Source organism: Chiloscyllium punctatum, chromosome 47 (assembly GCF_047496795.1).
Source record: "Chiloscyllium punctatum isolate Juve2018m chromosome 47, sChiPun1.3, whole genome shotgun sequence".
Classification (NCBI taxonomy): domain Eukaryota; kingdom Metazoa; phylum Chordata; class Chondrichthyes; order Orectolobiformes; family Hemiscylliidae; genus Chiloscyllium; species Chiloscyllium punctatum.
The window spans coordinates 51568189-51574188 of record NC_092785.1 but is presented as its reverse complement, the minus strand read 5'-3'; the positions used below and the strand labels follow the sequence as shown (position 1 = coordinate 51574188).

The 6000-nt window shown below is 57.7% G+C and overlaps 1 long non-coding RNA gene across 1 annotated transcript in view; it reads right to left on the bottom strand.

The window, feature by feature from the left end:
- Positions 1-437: 437 nt before the first annotated feature.
- Positions 438-6000, bottom strand: part of LOC140468478 (uncharacterized) — a 59175-nt gene continuing 53612 nt past the window's right edge. The window contains exon 4 of the long non-coding RNA XR_011955664.1: positions 438-494. This is a non-coding gene — a long non-coding RNA (uncharacterized lncRNA). The remainder of the gene's footprint in view (positions 495-6000) is intronic.

Below are 6000 nucleotides of genomic sequence, written 5' to 3'. Positions count from 1 at the left end.
TCTCTGTGTGTTTGGGGAGGGAGGGTTTCTTGTGGTTTATGTCACATTTTTGTCAGTAATTCCGACCTTCCCATTTGTTATTCCAGCTCCAATTATTTTACTAAATCCCTGAATACAGGGACACATTTGAAAATCTCACTGGGTCCCCGATCAAACGGGTCCCTTTGCCTCCAGGCTGATGGATAATGGGTTTGTTTTCCTTCCTCACAGTTAACGTAGTGACCATCTACGTCCTGCTTTATAAAGATTGTGGATTGTCTCCATGTGTCAGACGATACCTGGGGGCCATGGCAGCGGCGGATCTCCTGGTCATTATCCTCGACCTGATCCTGAGACACATTCCCATTGTTTATGAGGAACAGTTTTATTTCCTGAGGTACTCCGTCCCCGTGTGTAATATCCACGCCGTCCTGCTTTATGCAGCCACTGACTGCTCTGTCTGGTTCACCGTCACTTTCACCTTTGATCGGTTTGTGGCCATTTGTTGCCAGAAGCTGAAAAGTAAATATTGCAGTGAGAAAACGGCGGCTGTGGTTCTGGGAGCAGTGACTGTGCTGAACTGTTTAAAGAACATTTTCTGGTATTTTATGCTCGAGGCTCGGTATTGGCTGGTGAACCGCCCCTGGTTTTGTGATGCAACAGACGCTGTTCAATCCTCCATTGTCTGGGTCACAATCGAGTCCCTCCACCACATTCTAACCCCGTGTGTCCCATTTCTCCTGATTCTGCTGCTCAATGTTCTCACCGTCAGACACATTATAGTGACCAGCAGAGCCCGCAGGAGACTCCGCGCTCACACCAATGGGGACGCTCAGTCTGACACTGAAATGAGAAACCGAAAAAAATCCATCATTTTACTGTTTGTGATCTCGGCCAATTTCATCCTGTTATGGTCAACGTTAATGCTGTTTTCTATATGGAGACGGATGTGGTTTATTGGGTATCGGTCTGTGTATCTCGATCTCTTTGTGCAGGAATTGGGCTTCATGCTGCAGCTCCTCAGTTGCTGCACAAACACCGCGATTTATGCCGTGACCCAGACTAAGTTCAGGCAGCAGCTGAAGAATGTGCTGAAATATCCCTTCACCCAAATCCATCCATCCATCAAATTCCCTCATTAATCAATCCATTCGGGATTTTCTCATTTCAGTTCAGTGTTTCAGCGATGGAGCAGCCTGTCACTCTGGTAACAGACTGAGGGTAGCGCTGGTTTGTCCATCCTTATCCCACAAGAGGGTTACAGGGAAACATTTCAATGTTTCTCACAACTCTGGGACCAGTGAGAAAAGGCACCATCCCACTGACTGGATCCATCACTTCCATTTGTAACCAATAAAAATGTTGATTAAAGCGTGCCGAGCAGCAGAGTGACCGATGTTGTTGTGTGTCTTTGTGTTGGAGAAGCTGAGCTGGAGAGAGACAGACTCAGCCCCAAGTCCTGGTTCTCAGGGAAGGAGAGGGCACCGCGCCCTGAGCTCAGGAGCTGGGTTTAACTCCCTCTGATCCCCCCCACTCCAACCTGACCTCCACATTTCCTGTCATGAGTGGGACAGGATTTCAGTTGTTTAATGGGGACTACCCCCCTCCCCAATCTCTGGATCTGAGGGAGAGGGACGCGTCAGGGAGAGAGATTACATCAGAGAGGGAGGGGGTGCCGGAGGGAAAGAGATTTAGTCAGAGAGAAACAGAGGGAGGTGGGGAGAAAGAGAGACTGAGGTAGGGGGATCGAGAGTGAGAGAAGTGGAGAGAGAGTGAAGGAGCAGGGAGAGACAGAGAGAGCGAGAGGCAAGGGAGAGCTAAGGTGAGGAAGAGAGAGAGAGAAATAGGGGAGGACATAATGAGAGAAGTGTCAGAGAGTGGGGGACAGAGAGAGGAGGACAGAGAGAGAGGGGGACAGAGAGAGAGGGGGACAAAGAGCCGGGGAACAGAGAGTGGGGGCTGAGAGTGGGGGACAGAGAGAGGGAGACAGAGAGAGAGGGGGAACAGAGAGATTGGGACAAAGAGAGGGAGAACAGAGAGAGGGGGACACAGAGAGAGGGGGACAAAGAGATGGGGAACAGAGAGGGGGGGACTGAGAGTGGGGGACAGAGAGAGGGGGACAGAGACTGGGGGACGGAGATAGTGGGGGACAGTGAGTGGGGGATGGAGAGACTGGGGGACAGAGGGGGGTCAGAGAGTGGGGGATGGAGAGAGTGGGGACGGGGGGCGGACGGGGGGACAGAGAGGGAGTTGACAAAGAGAGGAGGGAGTGAATGGGGGACACAGAGAGAGGGGGAAAGAGAGATGAGGACAGAGAGAGGGGGACAGAGTGAGGGGGACAAAGAGAGGGGGACAGAGAGAAAGGGGGGACAAAGAGAACGGGACAGAGAGAGGGCAACAGAGGGAGGGGGACAGAGAGAGGCAGATAGAAAGAGGGGGACAGAGAGGGGGACAGAGAGGGATGACAGGGAGTGGGGGACAGAGAGAGGGGAACAGAGAGAGAGGGAAAGAGAGGGGGGTCAGAGAGAGTGGGGAGACAGAAAGAGGGGGGTACATAGAGGGGGCTGAGAACGAGAAGGCGGGACGGGGGTGGGGAACAGAGAGGGAGGTCAGAGAGAGGGGGGAGAGAGATGGGAGGGGCGGAGAGGGGAGGGACGAAGCTGGGAGGGACAGAGATGGGGGCAGAGAGAGGGGGAACAGAGAGAGTGGGGACAGGGAGAAGGGGGACAGAGAGTGAAGGGGACAGAGAAACCGGGGGACAGAGAAATCGGGGGACAGAGAGAGGGGGGCAGATAGAGGGGGGGCAGAGAGAGGCGTAAAGAGAGACGGGGACAGAGGGGGCGGACTGAGAGCAGGGGGACAGAGAGAAGGGGGACAGAGAGAAGGGGGACAGAGAGAGAGGGGGACCGAGAGAGGGGGACAGAGCGCGGGAGATACAGAGAGGGGGGAGGACAGGGATAGAGAGGGGGAATGAGAGAGGGGGACAGAAAGAAGGAGGGATAGAGAGAGGGGGACAGAGAGAGAGGAGGACAGAGAGAGAGGGAGGACAGAGAGAGGTGGTACAGGGAGAAGGGGAGACAGAGAGAAGGAGCAGAGAGAGTGGGGACAGTAAGAGAGGGGAGACAGAGAGACGGGGGCGCAGTAGAGGGGGGACAGGGGAATGGAGAGAGGTGGGACAGAGAGTGGGGGAAAGAGAGAAGGGGACAGAGGGGGTGGACTGAGAGCGGTGGAACAGAGAGAAGGAGGGGCAGAGAGAGAGGGGACCGAGAGAGGGGGACAGAGCGCGGGAGAGACAAGAGAGAGTTGGGGGGACAGAGAGAGTGGGGACAGAGAGAGGAGGACAGAGAGAGGGGGGCAGAGAGCGGGGTGACTGGGGGGGAAGAGAAAGGGGGACAGAGAGAGGAGGGAACAGAGGGAGAGGGGGTCAGAGAGAGGGGGGCAGAGGGGGAAGAGAGAGGGGTGACAGAAAGAGCGTGGGGACAGAGAGAGATTGGGGACAGACAGAGGGGATTCCAGAGAGAGGGGAGAAAGAGAGAGAGGGGGGATGGAGAGAGAGAGAGGGGGACAGAGAGAAGGGGGACAGAGAGGGGGCGGTCAGAGTGAGAGAGGGGGTCAGAGAGAGAAGGGGACAGAGAGAGAGAGGGGGACAAGAGAGTGGGGACAAGAGAGTGGGGGGAGAGAGAGGGTTGAGTGATAGGGGAGAGAGAGGGGGTAGTGAGAGGGGGAAGAGAGAGAGGGGACAGAGAGAGGGGAACAGAGAGAGAGGGTGGACAGAGAGATGGGGACAGAGGGAGAGGGAGGGACAGAGTGAGAGTGTGACAGAGAGATTGGGGACAGAGTGAAGGGTGACAGAGCTGGGGGGACAGAGAGAGGAGGACAGAGAGAGAGTGGGGACAGAGAGAGAGGGGATATTGAGAGAGGGGGACAGGGAGATGGGGGCGAAGAGAGAGGGGGACAGAAAAAGGCGGCAGTGAGAGCGGTGGAAAGAAAGAGGAGGAAAGAGAGACGGGGACAGAGGGGACGGACAGAGAGAGTGGGTACAGAGGGGGTGGGACAGAGAGAGGGGGGACAGAGAGGGAGGGAACAGAGAGAGGGGGACAGAGAGAGTGGGGGGAGTGAGGTAGGGGACAGATAGGGAGAGAGAGGGGTGTATAGAGAGGGGTCAGAGAGTGGGGGACAGAGAGAGGGGGACAGAGAGAGGGGGACAGACGGTGGGGGACAGAGAGTGGAGGACAGAGAGAGGGGGGACAGAGAGAGGGGGTCAGAGAGAGGGGGACAAAGAGAGGGGGAACAGAGAGAGTAGGGTAGAGAGTGGGGGACAGACAGAGGGGGACAGAGAGTGGGGGACAGACAGAGGGGGACAGAGAGAGGGGGACAGAGAGAGGGGGGACAGAGAGTGGGGGAGCGAGAGAGCGGGGGACAGAGGGGGGGACGAGGGAGAGAGTGGGGGACAGAGGGGGGAACGGGTAGACAGAGAGGGAGGTGACAGAGAGAGGAGGGAGTGAGAGGGGAACACAGAGACGGAGGGGCAGAGAGCGCGTGGGGACAGAGAGGGGGATAGCGAGAGAGGCGGACAGAGAGAGGGTGACAGAGAGATGAGGACAGAGAGAACAGGAGAGAGAGGGTGACAGAGAGAGGGGGACAGAGAGGGGGACAGAGATAGAGGGACAGAGAGAGAGGGGGTACAGAGAGAGGGGGACAAAGAGAGGGGGACGGAGAGAGGGAGACAGAGAGTGGGGAACAGAGAGAGGGGGACAGAAAGCGGGGGACAGAGAGTGGGGGACAAAGAGTCGGGGACAGAGAGTGGGGGATGGAGAAAGTGGGGGACAGAGAGAGGGGGACAGAGAGTGGGGAATGGAGAGAGTGGGGGACAGAGGGGGGACGGGGGTCAGAGAGGGTGGTAATAGAGAGAGGACGGAGTGAGAGGGGGACACAGAGAGAGGGGGACAGAGAGAGGGGGACAGAGACAGCGGGATAGAGAGAGGGGGTGCCAGAGAGACTGAGGGGACAGAGAGAGGGGGTACATAGAGAGGGCTGGGACTGAGAAAGCGGGAAGGGGGGGCAGAGAGGGGGGTCAGAGAGAGGGGGGACAGAGAGAGGGTGACAGAGAGGGGAGGGACGGAGATGGGGGACAGAGATGGGGGCAGAGGGAGGGGGAACAGAGAGAATGGGGACAGGGAGAAGGGGGACAGAGAATGAAGGGGACAGAGAGATGGGGACAGAGGGGGGACAGATGGGGGGGCAGAGAGAGAGAGGGGGACCGAGAGAGGGGGACAGAGGAAGGAGGGGGACAGAGAGAGAGAGGTCAGAGTCAGGGGGACAGAGAGAGTGGGGACTGAGAGAGGGTGGGAGAGAGAGAGGGGGACAGAGAGGGGGGAGACAAGAGAGTGGGGGGAGCGAGGTGGGGAGAGATGGGGAGAGAGAGGGGTGTATAGAGAGGGGTCAGAGAGTGGGGGACAAAGAGAGGGGGAACAGAGAGAGGGGGACAGAGAGAGGTGGTGGGAGAGAGTGCGATGGAGAGCGGGGAAAGAGAGTGGGGGATGGAGAGAGTGGGGGACAGAGGGGGGATGGGGGAGAGAGTGGGCGACAGACTGGGGAAAGGGAAAACAGAGAGGGAGGTGAGAGAGAGAGGACGGAGTGAGAGGGGGACACAGAGACAAGGGGGAAAGAGAGCGCTTGGGGACAGAGTGGGGGACAGAAAGAGAGGGGGACAGAGAGATGAGGACAGAGAGAACGTGAGAGAGAGGGGGACAGAGAGGGGGGGAGAGAGAGTGGGGGACAGAGAGTGGGGGACAGAGAGTGGGGGCTGGAGAGAGTGGAGGACAAAGAGAGGGGGACAGAGAGTGGGGAATGGAGAGAGTGGGGGACAGAGGGCGGGACGGGGGAACAGAGAGGGAGGTAATAGAGAGAGGACGGAGTGAGATGGGGACAGAGAGGGGGACAGAGAGAGAGGGGGACAGAGAGAGAGGGATGGAGAGAGGGGGGGACAGAGAGAGTGAGGAGACAGAGAGAGGGGGTACA